This window comes from Falco punctatus, assembly GCF_963210335.1.
Source record: "Falco punctatus genome assembly, chromosome: 4".
In the NCBI taxonomy this organism is placed as follows: domain Eukaryota; kingdom Metazoa; phylum Chordata; class Aves; order Falconiformes; family Falconidae; genus Falco; species Falco punctatus.
Genome location: NC_137583.1, coordinates 40,310,541 through 40,333,517, shown reverse-complemented (window position 1 = coordinate 40,333,517; position 22,977 = coordinate 40,310,541). Strand labels below are relative to the sequence as shown.

At 36.4% G+C, this 22,977-nt stretch overlaps 1 protein-coding gene across 14 annotated transcripts in view; it reads right to left on the bottom strand.

The window, feature by feature from the left end:
• RBFOX1 (RNA binding fox-1 homolog 1) overlaps nucleotides 1–22,977 on the bottom strand; it is a 1,334,594-nt gene that overhangs the window by 860,138 nt on the left and 451,479 nt on the right. The gene's annotated exons all lie outside the window — the stretch shown is intronic.

Sequence of the window (22,977 nt, the reverse complement as noted above, 5' to 3'; positions counted from 1 at the left end):
CATCCCAGCAGTCCCGGTGAATACCACAATCATTTCCAGACTGTACATATTTTACAGGCAATTTGAGTATATTTAACCCTTGTTTTGGCATTTCCACTCAACCAATGAGTTTGCATGATCCAATAACCTGGGCTTTTAGCTCTGTGAAGCTCATGAGAGTGGGAATTGAGAGCTCTTAGCTTAAATTCTTTATTAGAAGTAACATTTACAATAGCAGTAAAATAAAACTTACAAACAATGTTTGCAGCCAGATGAAACAGATGCTTTGATATTTTATTATTATGGATAACAAGATCCCAACAGTGCTCATACATCAAAAACGTCAAACAAAGCCCTTGCCAACGCTCTTATAGGATAATGTATGTAGGTTTCTACCCTCAGTGAGGTGGCAGGACTGAAAACTTCAGAGAACACAGGATATTTCTTCTATTTCTGCTAAACAATCATTGCTGGCATTCACATATTTCTTGCCTGATCATTAACCACTGACATAATTAATATGCACTCACAGAAGCCCCAGCACAGTTAGAACATAATCACCTATAGATTTGATTCATGGAAGTGTCTTTTTGGAATTACTAAGATAGATTAGGTTCCTTAAAGTGTCTTGGATACAGAAGCAACAAAAAGCAAGTTGGGAGTTACCAACTGTGGAGGGGTACTAATTAACAACTCAATTAAAAAAGGCAAATTAAAACTTTATGGTTCGTTATCCCTCATTGCTTAATAAATTGTTTTGTTAAGGAAATGATTAAGAATGATTATTCTAGAAAACTGAAATCCTATCTGTTTTTCTATGCTTTTTTACAAAGTTTGATAAAAGTTTATTTTCAAAATATCCAAAACATACTGATTGCAGGACTTTAATGCCAATTTAGAGATCAACAGCATAAATGTGCTATAAATTTTTCTATTTATAGCAATTTTCTTTCTTCTTTGTCCTTTTTTACATTGAAGAATATATTCTGCTCTTGTGATAGAGGAAATAATTTCTTTCTATATAGTTTCTATTTGTTTTTGTTTTTTTAATACATCACCAGTTTTGTGGATCATCAAAATGAATTACATTTCTCTTAACAGGTTTTTTTTACATATTCAGAACATCTGGAGTTATTGTTTGATAGTTTAGGAAACTGATAAAGAATAATATTTATCTAACAAGTTTGTCCATAGGGGATATTTTGACAAGATTCAAGAGACTACAGAATGATCCATATTTCCAGTTTTAAAATATGTTTATAGATATGTTAAGACTTTCTGAACTGTCCCTCAAGGTGATGTTTGCAAGTCTGTGTTTCTCATTGTGCTAAACTGCTACACAGAAAACACTTTAACACTGGCTGAAGACACAAATATTGATACACATATGAATATGCTACTGGAAAAAGGTAATCTTCCATTATCTTGAAGAAATTCTGTTTGTTAGTTTGTAATTCTGCATGTGTAATTTAATTACTAATTAAAAACTACTACAAATTACTGAAAGAAGAGTCTCGAGCTCTTTCAAAATAAGTTCTCTTTCGCTTCATGGCAAGGCAAATATGCATTTATGTAACAAGCTATGTAGCAGGACCTTATCATCATTGGGATTTCTGTGGATTGAAGCCTTTTCAATTTTCTTTGGGCTTTTTCTCTGCCCCTTACTAGAAGGTGGAGAAAAAACTATTTTTTGGATTGTCACCACTTCCCCAAGCACATTAAAATACAGATTACTAAATGAATGAAATAGTGTAATACAACAATAATTTAATGAAAAAACAATAATTGTCCCTAAAATAAAAATCTTGGATTGTATGGAGAGGGGGAAAAAGTATCAACAAAATCATAATTTTATACAACAAGGTTAACAGATAATTCCAATTAATGAAAAAGGAAGGAAAGTAAGTTCAATGGTCAACTAGACAGAAAGTAACAAAGTCCCTAAACCAAGACTAAATTTACCATTCTCTATTCTCTCCCCCAGCCTGTGTGTTTCATTAGTAAGAAGAGAGTCATCTCCTTTCTGATCTTACTTTCTTGCCAGAAATTTGTGCAGGTTAAATATATAAGAAATGCCTACACTAATGAAAAGGCATATTTTACCTTGAAGACGGCAGGTATTGTTACAACTGTTGTTGAGGTAAGCTGCACTCACATACCTACATACACTTACACACATGTTAAATATAGAACAACTCACTTTCCACTTGACATGAGAATCTCTCCCTTTCCTTGGTCTTCACACACTGAAAGCATCACTCTAATAAGGGATATAGAATTTTCAGAACTCAGAGGTGGCAAAAGAACTAAGATACATGAAAAAACCAAACCTTTCTAATTCTCTTCTGCAACAATGCCAGCTTGCAGTTTATTTAGCTGCACATAGCAGAGACCTAATAAACTGCTACAATTTACAATGAGTATTATTTGATGCTATAAAATTCTGAAATTGCTATTTTACAATTAAATGACAAATAAAATTTTCTAGATAAATCTTTGCCGCTCATAAAATTCAAATTACTGATTGGATTCAAATTACTGGAAAGATGGTCCTTTGCTCCTATTTAGAAAAGTATTTGAAAAAATTGGACATAACAGTATGGAACATAACAAATTGCTTCCATGACAGAACAGCAGGGTTCGCAGAAGGTACTAACTACTTCAGTGGAACACAAAAAGGAATTTTATTGGGAAAGTATGCGCACATGATATGTGCAAGATCAATTTCTCATTCATCACTAAAAATAATTTCAATGAAACTAGTTTATAAATACTAGATTTTATCAAGAAATTATGTTTATACCGTTAACTATCTAGCCAATCGTACTTATACAGTATCCAGCTGTTTTATTAACAAACATTTTATTTTAATCTTTCTGAGCATCTTCAGTGACTGCAGAGAGACTTACTCAGCAGAAAGCAGACATGAGTTTCTGCACGAAAGCAGATTATTTAGCAAGACAAGCAACTTATCTGCAAAACCATGGAAACAAATTAATGTGTACTGCTGACAAAGAGATAAGTTACAGATAGAACTTCATTATAAGATTACTCTTCATTATTTCCAGTTGGTAATCAGAAGCTCAGAATTTTTATTTGCATTGTGAATTAGGGTTTTTTTGTTTTGATTTGAGTATTGTCTGGGGGTTTTTACAGTTTATTATTTACAACATGCTTTGATCATGATCTTGCTGCTAATAGGGCACATCTTGGGCAATACCCCTAGAAAAGTGTACTCTTAGAAGATCTAAAGTGAAAACTTAGTATCAAGCCTATAAGGGTTTCATGATGTGCTCATTATAGAAACATAACATAGAATTCCACATGGATTTCCATTTTGAATCTAGCATCATTAGTGAGTGAAACAGTTCATTTTTCTGCTTATATAGGATTTAAAGAATTAAATATTTATATAGCATATGGACTGCGCCAGATTTTTATGTAGATAATTGGCATTTTTAAAGTCACTAGTATACATGGAAAAAAATTTTACCCCACAACATCATCCCAACGGCTGAAACAAAAGCAGGAGTTTTGAAAACTAAATACAACTCGAGAGTAAGGGGAAAAATATAGTATCTACATGCAAAGGAATGGTTGAAGAGAAGACAACAGAAAGAGAGGAATGAAGGAGGTAAACTAGCTATGCGGGAAGCAGGTGGGGAAAGGACAGGGCGTATATAATAAGAGAAATTACGTCCATATGTAAATCTTGCCATGTTCCTAGCACATCACACTACTGCTTTAATACTTACAAGGATATACCTATCTCATGACACAATAAAGCAATCAGGGATTTTCAAGCTGCCTATTAGGCCATTTAGATTATCAAGTGTTGACAATCTCCAGTTGTGTGTTCTAGATTAGTTTTATTAACTGTGGAATTCCATGGCTTTGGTTTGCCTCGTTGCTTAGAACTGTGAGCCATAGAATGATGGGGCCGTTTATGTTCACCTCAGTTTTCATGGTGGGGGGAGAATGCTTAGAAACACTTTTTCCTGGCTTCAATATTTGCAAAGAAAGTAAAAGATAAATTAACTGAATGCCTCAAATCCATTTGTCAAAATAAATGCATGATGACTTTAAGAGTTGTCCTTACTTGGGGAGGGAGGCAAGGGGAGCCATCCCTAGCCTGTTACTCCTAAACAGCTGCTTAGGCTGCTTAAGGCTTTCCAGCCAGAGCAGTCTTCACAACAAAGTATAACTATGTCACAGTTATTCTACTAAGTAATTATAAAACAGCTTTCCTCACTTTATATGAAGACCACATATGTTGTTTCTCTTTGACAGCTTCGCTCATGAACAAAGTCAAAAATATTAACCATTACATGTATAACTTTCAAAGTTAGCAATTAGCTTTCTCAGATCTTAGCTCAAAGCAAAAAGTAGAAATGTTTTAACATTACAGATAAAAGACAGATTACACTAAATTCAGAGATACTATTTATGGATAAGACATTTAATGAAATTTCCTTTAGTCATCTTAGTAAGCTTTCTGTACAAATTCAACATCAGGGGCTATTCAGTCGAATCAATGTAACAAATATCCTTGCAGAAACCACATGGACAGTATGACAGGAGAGTCAGTAAACATCTCAAAAAAATTTCAGCCTGTATACAGATATTTTCTAATTTATTGTAGAAGTTGCTTGCAAGAAAAAAAAAATATAAGAACACCAACAGTGACTTGCAAACAGTTCTCATTTCCCAATATACAGAAACATCTAAGCTATAAAGAAAATGTGAAAAAAACTGGCAAGTTGTTGAAATTTAACTACATTTCTTATAAATTCATGCGGAGCAACAGTTGGGAGATCTCATACTTGATACTTAAAATAATACAGCAAAGATAAACTAAGATAAACCAAAAGTCTTAATATTTTAAGGAAAAGGAGAAGCGTAATGAAATCCAAGAAAATAAAGCAATTTTGAAGCACTCCATGCACACTGCAAAGAAACAAAAATTCAGTGAGTGTAATTGTTCCTCATGCAGATGCAATGCTGTCTCTGATGAGAAGGCACTACAGTACTGCCTTTCCTTTTCCCCATTATTTCCAGTGGTTTTACAATGTATTCAGTGAACACTATGGAGTATGGAGCGTTCAATGCAAATGCAGAAGCTACCCAATATGTAAACACACCTGTAAAACTGCTGACATTGGGAATCCCTCTCAGAGGCATCATCTCAGATAACTCGTTGGGAAAATGGATGACACTGTCCAGCAAGTACTAATTCTGTATGTTTTTGAGAAGAGCAAAAACTAGCAAATATAAAGAAGAACCTCTGAGTTGCAGGTGCAACACATTGCAATGTGTTGTAACATATGGATTGTTGTTTTACACACTCACTACGCCCAGTGAATTCCCACAGACACCACGTCTCATAAAATTATGAGTTCTTACAAGCTGTATAAAAACCTCCAAATAAATCATAAGGAGCATGCCAAGACATGGTTAGAACTGTAAATAGCACCTAAGTCCAAAATTTTGATTCCTATTCTTGAAGAGCACTCTCTCAGTGGCACTGCAAAACCCTCAGAACAAGCATAGTGTTTTTCTAAGGATTTGTTAACAGTAATAATAATGATCAAACTAAAGAAACAAACAAAAAAGAAATACTGCATCTCTAAAAAGAGAAAAATGAAATACACCTATCCAACTGAGGAAAGTTAATCCTGAGGTTCCTCATAGTGTTGAAATCACACAAAGAACACTTGGAAGAATGGCAGTTCAAGATCTTCCAGTTGCCACCACTGTGTTCACATGTAAAATTGATTAAACAGCTCTTGCTGTGCAAAACCAACTGACTTAAAGAATGCATTATTAATAAAAGGAATTTCCAACAAATTTTCAGTAATGAATTAACTCATGCTGCTGACCTGCAAAATCAGCTGCTTTTACTTCATTAGTTAACGATAGTCTGATTTCTGAAATGACTTCTTATGCACTTTATATATGGAACAAGTTTTTAATTTTTCCAAAGCCTCATATATTTTAAAGAAATAACTTCAAATGAGAAGACTTCTTATTCAAGTGGTATTGATAACGTCTGGGTTCTCAAACACAGTAACAAAAGACATATGAACATTCAAAAACAAGCTGTCATACAGGGATTGATCTCCCTGCTGTTGCCGGAAAAGAAACATCTTAAAATTAATATTGATTGTGCAGTCTGAAATAACATACTTGTCTGATATACATGATGAATTCATTATTGTGTGAGTAAAGGAAGACAGCATGAGAAATACTAAACGATGTAAATAGTTCTATTCCTTGTCCAGTAAAAATACAGAAGTATTGATTACCTTTTCAACCGAATACTCCAGTAAAATAAAATCTCGCCAAAGACATTATGCATTTCAGTTGAATGCTTACAGATCTCAAATGAGAATTTTGTTAACCATGAACAAATATGAAGGATACGAAAATGCCATGCTAAATCAAAAGTGCAAGGGATCATCTGTACACTAAACTTCAGACAGGATTTAAATGGTAATTTGAACAACAGCCCAAAGGTTACCTGCGCAGAGATATTGTGGTATTGAGTGGCACCAAGTTGGCTGAAAAGAAAATTCTCTAAAGCAGATTTGTAAAAGATGAAGTAAGATGTACAAGAGTTTGATAAACTAAACCAAACAAAACTGTTTCAGATCAAGAAGGTTCAAATAATTCCACAATCATAACAGCATCATAAAGCAGATATTAAAGTTTTAGTTTATGATGACAAATACTCATTAGAAGAATCTGACTGGTGTGTTATATATTTTCCTCCCCACTCCCCTACAAAACACAGACAGACTATTATTCCTTTAAAAACATAATTAATTTCAAACCCCACTAAATTAACATCTAATAAACTTTGATTACCTCATAAACTGCAAAACACAACTCTTTCCTAATTTTGGGGTCACAGACTTTGAAATTGTCAGGGTGGAATAAAGTTCACCTTCGCATGCCCTCCATTATATATGCAATGACTATGAGTTGTCATACATCACAGATGAACTAAGGGAACTTACAGAGCAATAAATACAAACCTGTCTTCAAAATGTTAATGTGCACAAAATGATGGCAAAGTTCAGTAAGCTTCAATGCCTTATTTATTGTTTCACTTGATCAAATAGTTGTCTGTGTAACTGCTTTTCTTTATACCCACGTATTGAACTGCATGTAAGCTCCCATGCCTGCTCTGTCCGAGGGAAGCACTCCACAATCCTACAAAAGCAGCAGCAGAAGGGCTGACAACCTTCCCTTTTAAATACAGGAAAGCAGAACACTGACACCCCAGCACAGAATGATCTTGCTGCCCCTCACATGCCAACAACAGGAGTCAAACCCGTTCACGTTAGTAACACAAATGCGAAGTATCTATGAGGTTAAGACAGGAGCAGAGCAGACTTCAGGCAAGTGCTACTATTAAGTACAGCAAAATGCTTTTCACTTTGCAGGATGAAGCTTGTGTTTCCAAACCCAAAGGTCACTTTATTATTTATTTATTACTTAATATCACAGTGAGTTATAGGAGAATGTGGAAGATTTCTAGACAGGTTTCCAGACATCAGGTATCCTTGAAGTTACACTAACATGGCCTATTTAGTGCTGCTCAAGTGGTTTCAGTGATTAACAGCATAATCCCCTCGGTATACTATTTCACTCTGTTCTAAAGGGACCAAAATAGCAATTCAACTGCGCTGTCCTGCCCAGATAAGCAATTTTATGCCATCTGAATGCAGAATGGTGGATGCTTTTCCCTGGCCAAGCAAAAGATAGTTTTCAGACAGATAATTATGTGCCTGATATTAGATATTATTACATTTATTATTTCAAACAGCTATATAAATCAACCAAGCTATTTGAGAATTTTATTCTCCTTTTTTAGCTGTCATCTTCCAATCAGGCTTTTATATCAGGCTTCCATCAGACTCATTGTGAGATGTTAAAACCTGACAAAATATTACTATAGTAATTACTATCAATAAAACATTTTAAAATCTTCCTAAGCAGTGGAATAAACCATTGGATTCAATGAACACCATGTTGTAACACAGCAATTCTGTTCACTTTTCCAGTCTCTGTCTTCCCTAGACTACATAGAGGAGCATCAATATGCGTACATATACACGCACGCTGAAATATACGCAAATACCCATAAGATTAGGCACAAACAATAATTATCAGTGGGCAGAAAAGGAAAGAATATGGACTTTGTATGAAGCAAACATGATAGCTCAGTTACCCTGTACCTCTGCCTTCAGTGACTTCGCGCCTGCCTGCGTTCGTACAGGCTGTGCTTCCAAACCAGGTTAGAGCCTGAAGTCTATTAAATAAAGAAAATCAGGATGATAGGTGTCATGGGACAAAACATTGCAAGACAGGATGAGGTTTGTTTTTAATGAGGTTTTTTTCCTAAGTTTAATCTGTTCCTCACTATGAATGCCACAGAGAGCATACACCACAACCTCCAAATTTATGATTAAAAAAATAAAAGTTTTGCTCATTTAACTTGCTGATCAGATAATAAAAATATCTTCCTAATTTTTATGTTCCTGGAGCGTTTTTCAAGCAGACTAAGTAATCTGCCTTCAAAAGCTGTGTAAGTACATATGCTCCAGAAATAGTCCAACTTACTCAGCCGTTAGGCTTAGCTGTTCACTATCACAAACTAGTTCTGAACTACTGAAGTTCTGTTTCCTTAACGATTTCATCAGTTGAAACTCACCAGCTCCCAGCATACTCTGCAATTTACATGTAACTTTTGCTACAATGCTGTCAAGAACTCAAAGCCTACAGCTACTGCATTTCTCAATCACCGAAATGCTGATTTTCATCTATGGTATCACTGAATCCTTGGGATTTATCTACCCACCAAAAATCAGGGGGAAAGCCTTACTCCTGTTTATTATTATTATTACTCATTAACTCCGTCCGCCATGAGGGCTAAGAGCTAACTCAAGTATCAGCTACTGCAAAGTGCACTGAATTGAACCATATCAGACAGGAAAAGCTTCTTACTGTTTAAAATTACAGTTCAATTTTCCACAGCAGTTTAGATCTGCTGAGAAAGAGAAACAGCTTCCCCCCACCCCCACCTCAAGATTTTGTGAGATGGCTGTGCTTTGCTAGGCTTTTCGCTCATGATCCCACAGCATCTCTTGCATATTTTTTTTGAAAACTTGTATACCTGCATGAAGAACACACTAGGGCAAGGAAAGGCTGTGCTTCCTCATTTAAATCTAGTGCCTTTCATATACATCATACATTTATATTGCAAATACATCTTTGAGATGAAAAAGTCATTTAACTCTCACAAGCTCAAGTAATTTTGATACTGTATCCCAGCACAGACTGCCTGCAAACAGCTCTGCTTCCAACACAAAAGCCTCTTGCTCTGTTTTTCTAGGATGGTTATATTTCCTGTTTAATTGTGTTTTTATCTTAAAACCACCAAAAATGCATTATGCAAATAAGTCCTTTCAAGAATTCATTTTGTGAAACTAAAAAAAACTTGAAGGTTTTTGCCTTGCAAATTATTCATTGTAGCCCTTTAAATGACAGGATACAAATTGCTCAAAACAAGGCAGCAGGAGAAGGGAAGCAGTGACAAAATTCTGTAATCTATTTTTAAAATCGTATGGGTTGTGATGTCCTATTTCAGAAAGCCTGCCACCACATACCACTGGGAAGCAACTCTTCTGTAAATCTGAAGGAAGCTTCAGGATAGCGCTGGGGCTATGTAACTATAGGACATCCACCACCAATAGGTGCAGGCACCACACTACATCAGCAAGGAAGACATATGGTAGCTGCTGCAAACAATCACATAGACCTTCCAAAAGCACTCACCCTGTTCTTGAATTACTTTCAGAAGTGTTGAAATCAGGTCCACGTACTGAAAATCCACACTGGCCTCATTTTTCTTTATTATTTTGACCATAACTTGTTCTTGGCTTTGAGCACCACTGCAGTGTCCAGGATCATCCCACCTACACATAGTTCACAGTCTCTCTTTTCTGCGCTACAGATTCCTACTACCTTAATTAGTACTGCAGTTAAAAAATGGCTTCTTGACTGCATTAAAAGTTTTTTCGTGTGTCCTCGTGGATCACATTGTGGTCCTTCCATCACCCTCTACAAGTTTCTAGGACTCTGTGAGGTTTGGAAGAAACTGACCTCCTTATTCTATCATTTGGGTATTTCCAAAAATCTCAGTCCCAAAAGAAATGCTGGAGAAAAATTGATTCAGCTACAAGATGACCATCCAGGGCTTTCACTGTGTCCTAACTTAGGGGAAATCGTTAATGACTTCAGTGTCCACAGCCTGAGGGGATCATCAAGCTATACACCTCCAAGCTACACACACATACGCTTCTAATTCATTAAACTGACGAACACCATCTTTGTGTAATACTATGTAACAATTAGAAACTGAGGTGTATACTGGAGATCTAAGTTAAAACTAACAACAGCCTCTACAATATTAGATAATTAACAACCTGAGCACAGATACAGTGTCTGTGTAGCAGCACAATGGGATCAACAGTTACTCATATACTAACGCACTGAGTTTTCTCCCCATTTCTTGTCAAACTTCCTTCATCCAAGAGGTTTCCATGGGAATGTTCAATGCAGCATTTGATATGATATTTTTATCACCTTTATATCAATTATTTGGAAAGCATCAAATCTGCTAAAGAATTAACTTAAGGCAAAAATGTTTTCTACATGTTCTGACTCTAATTAACATTATTATCGGCTCATCCTCACCCTCTGTTTCTTTTCTGTTCAGAGACCTCTGCTCTGCCAACAGGTGATGTCATGTTCTGTCTCCTGCTGTGTACATTCTCAAAAGAAAACACTTACAAAAGACCATGCACTTACCCCATGCTGCCTACTGGAGTACAGAAGACAAATTTAAAGAACTGGAGATTCACCTTCTCTGACCGCTTTCAAGTCATACCAATCATACTACCTCCAGAACAAAACACCAAAGAAAAAAATAAATCCCTCTCTCACTAGACAAGGTTGCCAATGTACTAATAGTACTGCTCTGCATTTTGTGCTTCCAACCTCTCAGCCACATCCACCACCGGGGTCTCATTTTGTAAGCTGCTTGAACACTTTCTCAAAAGGAAACATTTTTTTAATTTGTGCCTTCATAGCAATCTTTCCAAACAATTAGAAACAATAAATGCTAATTAAAAGCAAAATGATTATGACAGCCATAATAAAAAAAAAATAAAAAAAAAAAAAAAAAAAAAAAAGGAAAAAAGCAACCCTATAGCAAATAAGAAAAGGTTTTAAAAAAAAAAAAATCAAAAATCATACTTGGGTGTGGACTGCTAGGTCAACTTCCAAATACTTCAAAAACATTAGAGAATGAGGACTGGCCATTTACCATACAAATGGCTAAAGTCAAAGCGTACCTCTAATTTAGTTCAGCATCCAGTAATCACTCCTCTTCTCTGAATAGTATTCAGTAGTTCAAACACAGGTTCTGAACCATTTTGTAACTTAAACATTTACTATTTCACCACCACTTCACAGAATAAATGTCACAATGAAAACTTTTGCAAGTCACTGCTACTGTTTCAGTCCCTCCTACATTTTACCTCTTCTGCCCCAAAATTCAGATATTTCCTTATATTTTTGAGAGAGATAGAATGGGCACAGAGTACACCTATATCTTCTTAGCTAGAAAACACAAATTATGAAACTTAAATCCTTCACGTACTCCAGTATTCCTCTCTAAATGTCCTGCAGAGCTATCATAAAGACAGATTAAAAACTATTTAACTGTTATGAAAAGCTAATATGTGCAGACTAGAAATTTAACTCAGTAATACAAAAGATTTTGTGCTAATTCATCTCAATTTTCTATTGTAGAGGAACTTTCCAGAAAAATTGTTTCATTCCAACAGCAACACAGTCTTTTGTTTCTTAGTCACCCTTTGCAATCATCATTCTCTTCATCTTTACGATTCACAGCTTTGAAAATTGATCTCTCAAAGCAGTAGGAATTAGAAACATATACAGATTAAACTCTCAAAATGAAAAGAACTGGTTTTCCACCACTTAAATCTGTTTTTATGACTGCCTTTCTAATAACATATGCACAGAAAAGATATTGATCACCTTCAGAACATTAGAAATCACCCCCAACTTATTTGTTCACACTACAGACATACCTTTCACTGTGAACTAAAGGACACTGCCGGCTTCTCAAAACGATGACGACTGTGCATAAATTGATACCGCTACGATTTTCTTATACTTTGAGGGAGATATGCTCACCATTGCATTTTCAGAACACAAAAATATCTCAGTTGTATGTTATTCTAATGTGCAGTGAGAACTGTTGCACTCTTACCAGATCATTGATGAATAAAAGAAGTAATTGTAAGGTAAACCGCTTTAGAAAATATATACAGGAATAATATCAGGATGATTGCAAATTTAATTCAAATTTTTACAAGTCTTAGACAGAAACAATGACATACAGCAGGCTACCATTAATGAAACAGACTACTTCAGCACAGCAAAAACATCCTTCTGGCAAAACTTCAACCTGCAAGAAAGAAATTAACCCCAATCTCAGCAGCCAGTATTTCATGATATGAAATGCTCCAAGTAAATTATTTTGTGCTGCCATAGAAGGCTTTGCCAGGAAAACACTCTATATCATGAAATACACAGAACATGTTACGGCCCTTCAAAACAATTTAGCAGCTTTATCCCCTATAAATTGTACTATTGTGCAAATACCTTTTGGTCATGTTTCCCACACCCAAAATTATATTTAACAGCCCAGATCCTGCTACTAACAGATACAGTTCAGTAGGTACTGCAAGAGTACAGGACTGCTGTAGCCTAGAGCTGCTTGTTAGCCTACAAATATAGTTGCCAAGAAAGTGTTAAAAAGATTAACTATCAGGAGAAACAAGCTATGTTTTTCAGTAAATTGCATTTCAGTGTAATGGTACAAGAGGTATTAAAACTCTTCAGAGCAGGGTTAGTATCAGATTTTATGGAAGTGGTTAATTAAGAGTTCAGTGATATCCTAGTACATTGACATTGGGTTTATGGACAGATTTTGTTTAAGGAATGTATCACCTCGTGTTACCGGTACATTCATAAAAACTGAAGATAGCAATGAAAAAAGTAATCTTTCTGGGGTTTGCTTTTCTGTGCTAGAGCTAACATCAGGGATCCCTGCGTTTCTTACATGCAGCAAGTCTTCCAAAATTTCTGACAAAGCTACCAAGCTCACAAACTTGCAAAGTGGTAAAGCTGTACACTCAAAGAGCAAATTACACATCCCCCCAAAGCCCTGAATCTCATTAAAATAACTTTTTAAGTTGTTGAACTAAGTCTGACTGAGATGGAGGTCACTTTCTTCATAGCAACTCATATGCTGCTGTGCTTCAGATCTGTGGCTAAAAAAGCATTGATGCCACACCAGTGTTTGGTACCTCTGCTAGCGCAGTATCGAGGGCGCCTTTGTTTCTCATGCTGCCCCTCCGGCAAACAGGCTGAGGGTGGGCAAGAGACCAGAAGGGGACACAGCCAGGACAGCTGACCTGGAGGGAGCAAAGGGATATTCATGCCATAAAACATATTTAGCCGTAAGAACTGGGGACAGAGGAAGAAAGGGGTGGGACATTGTTCCAACACTGGCTGGGCATCAGTCTGCTGGTGGGATGCGGTACATCACTTCTGGGTTTTTTTTCTGTTTTTCCTGTGCCCTTCTTTTATTAAACTCACAAGTTTTTTTGCTTCTGCTCTTGCTTTTCCTTCCCCCCATTCTGCTGCAGAGAGTGAACAAGTGGCTGTGTGGCTGCCTAGCTGCAGGCTAGGGCGAGCTCACCACAGCTGTGCTGCATTTTTGTGCCAAACAATATATACCAGTGAAACAGTGATTTCTGTGGACAAAACCAACAAATACTTCACAGCATAACTTGATCATTAACTGAGAACAGATCATATGATCATTGGAGAAAAGGCAGAACTTCATCCATTTGAAACCAAGCAGAACAGCTTAGCTCAGCGGGCTGCAATTTCTCTTTTGCATTTACTGAGGGTGCAAGGTTACCATGGAAGTCTCCATTCAGTTACACACATGGTACAAAGATCCTCAAACCATCTGCAACCAGAGCCAAAACAACACACAGCACATCACCCAAGGGGCTAGAAAATATGTTCTAATACTATATCTATGCTACATTTTTCATCTCAGCTACATTCAGTGGAAGTATTTGAAGAAGTAACTATTAGCTTTTCAAAGAGATTTAGTGGAACATTGCAACATCCTCAGCGAGATGAATGTTTAAACCCTTTCTTGGCTCTATCCACATGTGAAGTCCCATTGATCTCAAAATAATGAGCACCAACAAGAAGTGATATCAGCAGCATATACTTCAGTCATTCTCTAAGAATTGGGAATACTTGACAAATTTAGCAGAGCTGCAGCCAGGGGCAAAACCTTTGCAATATTGCAAGTATGCTGTGAAGCAGAAATGATGTAGCGACACTGAATAACCCCTCTTTCCATGATTCTTGCTTGTTCTCTCCCCTTACTACATTTAGGAAATCAAAGTGATTTCATGTAAAACAGCAAAGATGGGAAATTGGCTGCAACTCTTAAGAAAAAGCCTAGGAGGCTAATGAACCATTATGGAAAAAACTGAATAAACCAAGATCCTGAAAAGAAATTGGAGGTGTATTTTAGATATGCATGAAGATGATCAAAAGCCATTTCCCATAGATTCCTACGTGCAAGGAGGGCACTTGGTTTAATCTTATCCAGCTACACAACTTAAATGAAACAAACCTTTAATTTGACTTTCAAAAGCATTAAGCATTTTAGAAGTTGCCTTGAAGTCAGCCAAATCACATTTCTGGAGGTATTTCAAGCTAAGTTTTAAAAGCCAACAGTTTCAGTTATTAGAAAACTAGGCTCAGCTATTTCCTCAGGGGAAGAGCAAAAAACCAAAACTTATCACCAAGTTGAGTCAAGTAAAATGCGGGGGTTTATTACAGATATTGAAGTGGCTGGTTAAAAGAGGCAACCTATGGGGAGTCCTTATCTCAAGATGTGAAGTTTCACCACTCACATATACATATCACATGTAAGTTCGGCTATAGTCATCAACATTTATAATGATGATCTTACTTCTGAAAAAGATCATATCAGAGCCAGTGTTTGTAGAAAATTAAAGACCCTCACTCTGCAAATACATTTAAACCAAACTAAGGCTACATATGCACATAAAAGTAAACCACAGATGTACTTGTAAGATCAGGGCCTGGGTGACCCAAAACTAATAAAGAACAGAACTATCTAAAAAGCTCCTATGGATCTCCTTTAAGTGCCTAAACCTACAGCAATTAAAAGACAGCGAAATAGGACTAAAATAAGGTCCTGCTTGCAGAAAGCAAAGTAGTAAACAATTTAAAAACAAACAAACAAACCAACCAAAAAACAACAACAACCCATAAATCAAACCCACAAAGAACAGAACAGGGGAAAAAAAAGTTTGTCTAATCACTATCCAGAAAGGATTGCTAGCATTTCCCTACCGGGGTATAGTGTAATCACATAGATTCCGTGGGACACATTATCAAGAAAATTCTAGCAGTGTAATGGTTATGTTTTGATTAGCTTGTCCTATACACCACCAGACTAGGAAACAAAATTTCCATGCAAAAAAAAAAAAAAAAGGAATATTTTTAAAGCACAAAGTAGGCACCTATAATTACATTTTCAATTTATCAAAAGCATTCTCAAGAGGTACACATTTTTTGTTAAATAAATGAATCACATTTCATATCTTGAAATAACGGCAGCAAATTTTTCATAAAATTAATTATTTAGAAGTGAAACTAAATGCCTAAAAAAATTGAAGGCATTTAGAGACATGCCAAAGCCACAAACATTTGTCTGCTGACCCAAACCTCAACATTACAGCAGTTAAGAAAAGAATAAATGTTTTAAAGAAAAATAAGATAGTCTGAATAGACTGTTTGTAGCCTGCATATTTATTAAATAATTTCCTAAAGTTTCTAGCTGTTATTATACTATAACAAAACAAACAAAACAAAATCACCACTGATTTTGGGTAATAATTATTGGGTTTACTGCTTTAATACTAGGGTACCTGTTTCTTATTTTGATGGGGGTTAGGATTAAGAGAGGCTTCTAGGTCAAGGTAATATCTTTGGTTAGACAGCTGAAAATATTAATCAAGCTTTTAAACAGAACCTACCGCTATTCTCAAATAGATTCAGCAACCTTCAAAGCTGCTTTGAAAGATAAACACAAGTTCAGAAAAACTGCTTAGTATTTATACAGATACATATCATTTTGACCACCTTGAGAAGACATGTTGGTACCTATGTAACATGAGTTGTAGGTATACCCTCCTAATCTACATGTCATATAGAAATCAGCAATTTCACTCCTTTCAACTCCAACATGAGTCACTTGATCCTGTAAATAAATAAATTAGGATATAATGTACCATCAACGTAGCAGAGTCCAGAAAATGAGCGTGTGTGCTTTCATTTGCTTCAGTCTTGCTATTGAAGCAAATGGAAGAGCACTATCATTGCAGAACAGAGTTTTTGCACGCAGCGCTGTGCCAGGCTTCACAACTGCCATTACCAGTGACTAACTCAGAAACAACATTTCAGAGTAGCTGAAGGTCTTACAGTGAAAGAATCATTTTTAAGAGTGAAATTTTACTCTTATGCACCACTCGTACATCTTTATCAGAGTGGAACAGCAGCATCGTCCAATGGTCTGACGTATTTAACCATATTGTATATTCTTTTAGAAATCTCCAGAGAGACTCCTAAGCCTCATTTCTTATTTATAAGTTTGGAGCTGGAATTTGAATGAACATGAGCCAGAGTATCTGCCTGTACAGAAGATTACTAATAATTACTTCAGCATTTACAAGAGCAACAAATGACTGGAAGAGAATTGAGATACTCCAGCGTTAAGAGTTAGAAAGGTCACAACCTCCTTTCAATAGCTACAATAAATTCAGTATTCGAAAATAATTTAGCAGGTTTAGAAAACAGTTTGATTGCAGTTAGCAATGCTCTGATTAGCTACAAACATTCCAGCTATTAGGGCACCACCATATTTTATTTAGGAATCTTCAACATCCAGATAATGCCAGCTATCAAACAGGCAATCATATAGTAATAACTGAAGAAGATTCAAGCATTGGCTGAGTTAGACCAGCATGCCAGGCAGCTTGCCTGATAATGGAGAATGCCTTTTACAGGAGCGATTCCAGATTTAGAGGTGTTTTCAGTATTCTGTTCCAGTATCAACAACTAAGAAGTGGGTGTCACGGAAAGGTCAGTACAGGGGTGCATCGGTGACCAACCCATTCTCCTGCATGGAGGGGACATGCACAGTTGCAAATACACTGTGGAGGTATTTTTATTATTCATTTATGCCAAACCATGGCAGCAGAGAAGTACAGAGGTATACAAGCTAAGATATAAACTGGAAGATATTTAAATACCTTGGCATACACCCCCACCTGGAGTAATTATCAGTAATGATAAGTAGGTCACAGTCCATAAGGGATTGATATGGCATTAAAGTATTAATATGGCTCCCTTCCCGCCACAAGCTAGTACACAACAAGGTACCTTAGCATCTCAGAATTACTTTAGTCTTCAAACCTTACCCACATTTGCACCTTCTGAATGTGCAACAGGAGGATAGGGAATGGATTACCTCATGCTAGATGCTGAGGAGTTCTTTGAATGATCCAGACAAACTGTTCCATTCTAACTGAGAAGTTGAGTTGCATCATCCTCATTTGCTTTTTCTCTTTTCCATTTACTCCCTATGTTTCACCTCAATATTTAAAACTTTCTAGACCGAATACCAGAGACTGAACATGCAGGAAAGCAGTAATACGTTTTCTAAACAATTCATTCATAACATTTGGTTTATATGTACATTGCTTACTATTTTTACATTTTTCCTTGAAAAATGGTAATTTCTCTAATGATGCAGAAAGTTAGGTTCACCTTCAGCAAAACCAGATAAATATATACATTTTATGGACATACTCTCTTCAAACCCAGGCTATGTTACACTGGAGACTTGCAGAAACTGGAAGATATTTAAAAGTACTTCTGAGTTAAAGAAGAGATGGCTAAATGGGGAATCAGAGTGTTATGTCATCCTCACATGTGGAACACGACGTCTGCCAAACCAAAAGGGTAGCAGGTGGGGTATCAGAAAACCAAATGGAAATTTGAGACACTAAACTGCAGATGTAGCCCAAAGTGTGAACAGAAAAGATAGGGAATCACAGAATAAAGCAAGATCTAAAGACTTGAATACAATTTATGACACAAAGACAAATGCATTAAAATGTCAAAATGGGACTGAAATGGAAGAAAAAGCCTAAGAATTAATGCACAGTAATATCTATGAAAGTAACATTACCATTCAGTGAAAGATTTTGGAATATAGATCTCAAAGGTAACAAAATTCACAATTGTGCCCTAATACACCAACGCCTCTTCTCAACGCTTTTCTTAAAAAAATTTACTTACACATAAAATATATTGAGACAGAACATACTGAAAAATTTAGCAACAGACAAAATACCATATAGGTTTATATTTTACAGTGACAATGACATATCATAGCTTGGTTACAAATAATTTTAGTTGCACAGCAGATTATATCTACATTATAATACCATATATTTGAGCAATTAAATGTTAATTACCAGGTAGAATCTACATTCCTCTATCCATTATAAGATACAGCACAGTAAACTATTAAGTGTGGAAAACAAATACAGAAGTAACTGTTCATTCATCAAGTTTAACTTAGCATCGCTTTTTTTAAAAGACCTTTAATCAATTAAGAAAAATCCTCTTCAACTTAAAAAAAAAGCTTTCTTTTTTTCCACAGTATATAGAAGTTTGATCAAATTTGATGTCTCTCTTCTAGAACTTCAGAGGGCTTTTCAGAAGAAGTACTTTGTTTCTTCCCAAATGCCAAATGGGTATTTCCTATAACGGCAGTAATTTTTATTGATCTGCCTAATTGTTGTAACTTTTGAAAAATCATTCCTGTTAAGCATAATAAACACATGCGATGAACTAGCCTGGCCTGTGAGAAAAGCGACTCAAAGTTCTGTATGTAGCTGAATTGTTTGAAGCACTTCAAAAAACCTATTATGTGTTTTCAAAGAACTTTATGTAATTTTCAACTGAATAGCCCTTTCATGATTTTTCAAATCCTGTGGGGTTAATAACTCAACTTTTACATTTTCCTAGAAAAGAAGTTTTAAATGTCTTTAAGAAAAAATTGTTGCATGCTGTCCTCAAAATCTTAAGACCCCTTTTGACTTTATGCTTCTACATCAACTTCAAGCTTCTGCATTCAAGCATATGACATATGTACGGAAGTTTGTTTTTTCTAAGTAGCATCAGTCACTCAAAATCACAGTATCACAGGTATCTTAGCCCCAGACCTGCAAATGTGCAAAGGCATAAACTTGCACTTTTTTGCAGAATTGTACAGGGAAGTCTGCATTTTGGAATTGAACGCATCATTCTCGACAATGCAGTCACTAATGTTATATGCAATTTAAAATGGCCACTATTAGTCAACCCAATTGCTCTGAGTAATCCTATCCCATCTACTTAAGAGTAAAAGAAACATGACAGAATACAAAAAGCACTTTCAAATATTCCCTTCTGGTTTTTTTGCTCATTTCCTGATGCTTCCTTTTCCACTAATGTGTTTGATTAGAAGCATTTACTTTCATGCTAAGAATTCACAGACTTGAAAAAAATACCATCAGCACTGAAGTTCCACCTACAAATCCTAGTTACAGAGCAGACCGTAATTTTCTGTATAGCCCCTTACTTGAATAGGAAATGGGATAGCTATTGAATCGCATAGGAAGAATGAGAAGAGTGGAAAAGAAAAGGTCTTGACCCAACCACATCAATAAACAGTAATGTGCAGATCTGAGCAATCTCACGTAACTGTACCTTTGCTAACTTCTAGCATTTAGTAAGTAGATTTAATGTATTCTATAGTCCTGGACTGTTAAGTCACACACAAACAAAGGCTGATGACATTTTTTGTCACTGTATTTATGCTTTAGAATCCCACAGTAAGCTGCAATTGCTATTTATCATCACTCAACCTCCTTAAAGCACCTGCTGGTGAGTAGATGATCAGTTATTTGATTCCCTGAGTGATGATCTTTCTTGCAATCAGAATCAGTGGGAGCTGCCATCATCAAGTGAATCGATTGACTAATTTATAAGTACTTACCTATGTTGCAGTACTGGACTAAGCACAAATAAATGCATAGACAGACTTCTTCCAGCATCCAGACTGCTCAATTTACTCTCCACACTGCGATCTAGGCATGTTTTCTGACTGCAAAAATTGACAGGCTACCCAGACCAACATGCTAATGTACAAAAAGCAACTTTTTCCCCACGCAGTGGAAGTAACTGATGCCCTGTGGGTTCTTTCATTACATCCAGAACCCTACTCACAAACACACATCTCTTCTGCACATTATCTCATTTAACACAGTTTCTGACCACTGCAGTTCAAGCAAATCCCTCAAGCAAATGGATAACAAATGGTTTTCTCAAAACCATTTACAGAGGAGTGTTAATACTATGTATTTAAGCCTCATTTAAAACCCCTCCAAGGTAAACAACATTACTTACTCCACTGGAGGGCAACAGAAGGCTAACTTGCTTGCTTTAACAAAGTTCATTCAGGATGTGCAAGCATACAAGACAAGAAAAACAAATTCAAAGAGCTAGCTGCAATCCTATCAATAACAAACTGAAAAAAACTTAAATACTTTTATTCCTCAGACAAGAAGAAATGTGGAACAAAATAAGTGGCATTTCCAAATTAGTGTGAGCACAAATTAAAGATAAGACAATGCCTATGTGGACACAAAGTAAGCCTAGCGATCTAATACTACTTGTAAGTACCTTTTTAAAGGAGAAGGTCTAAAGGCCTTTAATTTTATCTGAAGCACCTGGTTTCTGTCACTTGGCCTTATCCCCACTTAAGCAAAATAATGAAAAAATCTTGGGATTATTCCCTCCAAAAATCCAATACTTATTTAGCTTATGGTAGACTGTGGACCAGATCTTCAGGATGCAATGAATTGTGGAAATGCCAGAACAGAGTGGTTTTATACACCAAGTATAAGCATAGTAGTATTTGCACAAAATTAGACTATCCTGATGGCAAATTAAGTGGAACTACACAGAAACAAAGTATTAGTTCTTTGTATATGCTTATTCAGTGTCAGGCTGGTAGGCTTAGTCTAATTATACCTATGACATGGGGAAAGGGGGGAGCGGGGGGCAGGGAGAAGAGCATTTTAAGTGGATAATGAATGGGAAGGTACATTAGACTACTTAATCCCTCCCATTAAGATTACCTTTCCCAGCCATTTAAAAATGACAGCTTAAATAGCTCGTTGTTGTACTGCTATGCCATTTAGTCCAATTGAGCACTTGATGTTTAGCACACAAAATTCACCATGCAGCCTCCTCTCTACTTTTGCTTATTGCTTTCTTGCATTATGTAAAATGTTGAGTAAGAGCTCTTCTACTGATGGACTCAGCACTGTGCCACTACTTACCTGAAGTTAACTCAATATCTAATTCTTAAAATGCATCCGTTTTGTTATCAATAGGTAATTCCAGAGGCATGGCAGATGTTTCAAGACATTATTAGTAGACCATGAAATTCCAGCTGGCTGCTGAATGGAAATAAATCTGTTTCTTTTGCTACAAAGACACTCACGGCACACTGTTTACTTAAACACATAATAATAATTAGGATATTGGGATCTTTTCCATAGTGTGCATATAGGGAATTGAATCTCTGGAACAGGTTGGTCAGCTGCTGCCAAGTGGGGGATAGGTGTCTCCATCACAAGGGCCCCTGCAACAGCCTCTTCACTGGGATCAGGTGAGATGGCCTGAGTTATTGTTTTGCTGAATTCTTACAATCCAGCTGGCCTGTGGTCCAACAGGAGCATTCCCGCATTAGTTTAAAATATCTAACAGAAATGAATGGGTCATGCTATGTACAAAACATCTGCCAATTACTGTGACCGACCTTTATGATTATTCCTGCATCTGCAAGAACAGTTTCTTGTGGCTATTTAAAAGTATGCATGTACACCGTGGTAAATTCTACAGCAAGAATCACACACAAGGGTTTCCGAGACTGCCACGTGCTCTGCCCAAGGAATTAATCAGCACACCTTCAGCATGCAGGTAGCACCTATTGCCTGGTCTATATGCACAGCAGGAGCTGCACAGGACTGTCCAAATTTCTTACCTGCAGAGTTCTTCTAACAAGTAGTGAGGGCTTGCTGTGGAGGTGGCCATGTGGGGTCAGTCATCTTGCCCCAGAGGTTTGCAGCCTGGAGATGGTCTCCAGCCAGCCACTGTTTCCTCTGGGTGGAGACCAGCTGGGGGATTCCTGGACCACGCAGGGAGATGATGGAAAAGTGTGTGCAGACAGGCACAGCCCAACCACCCAGCTGCACCACAATTATAACTATATGGCAAACACGAAAATATATCTTGAATCCCCAAAACCTTGCCACACATTTTCCTAGAATAAAATAATAATTACAAAACAACTTTGAAGAGAATTACAGGGTGATTCTGTAATAAAATCCTTCTTTTCTTCTTGAATGCACAAAATGGCTAGGAAGCCTTTTGTGGCTCTCTGACACTTTATATTATTTTCCTATTTAAACTAGTATTATTAATTTATCTTTTTATTATCACTCTACTTGAAATGTTGGTAGAGATTTTTTTCTAATTAACTTTTATACAGAATGTCAGGACAAAGAGAATAAGCAGTAGCTCCTGCCATTCAGAAGGGTTGAGAAAACAAATTTGTTGTTTTGTTTTTTTTTAAAAAGTATGCATCATACA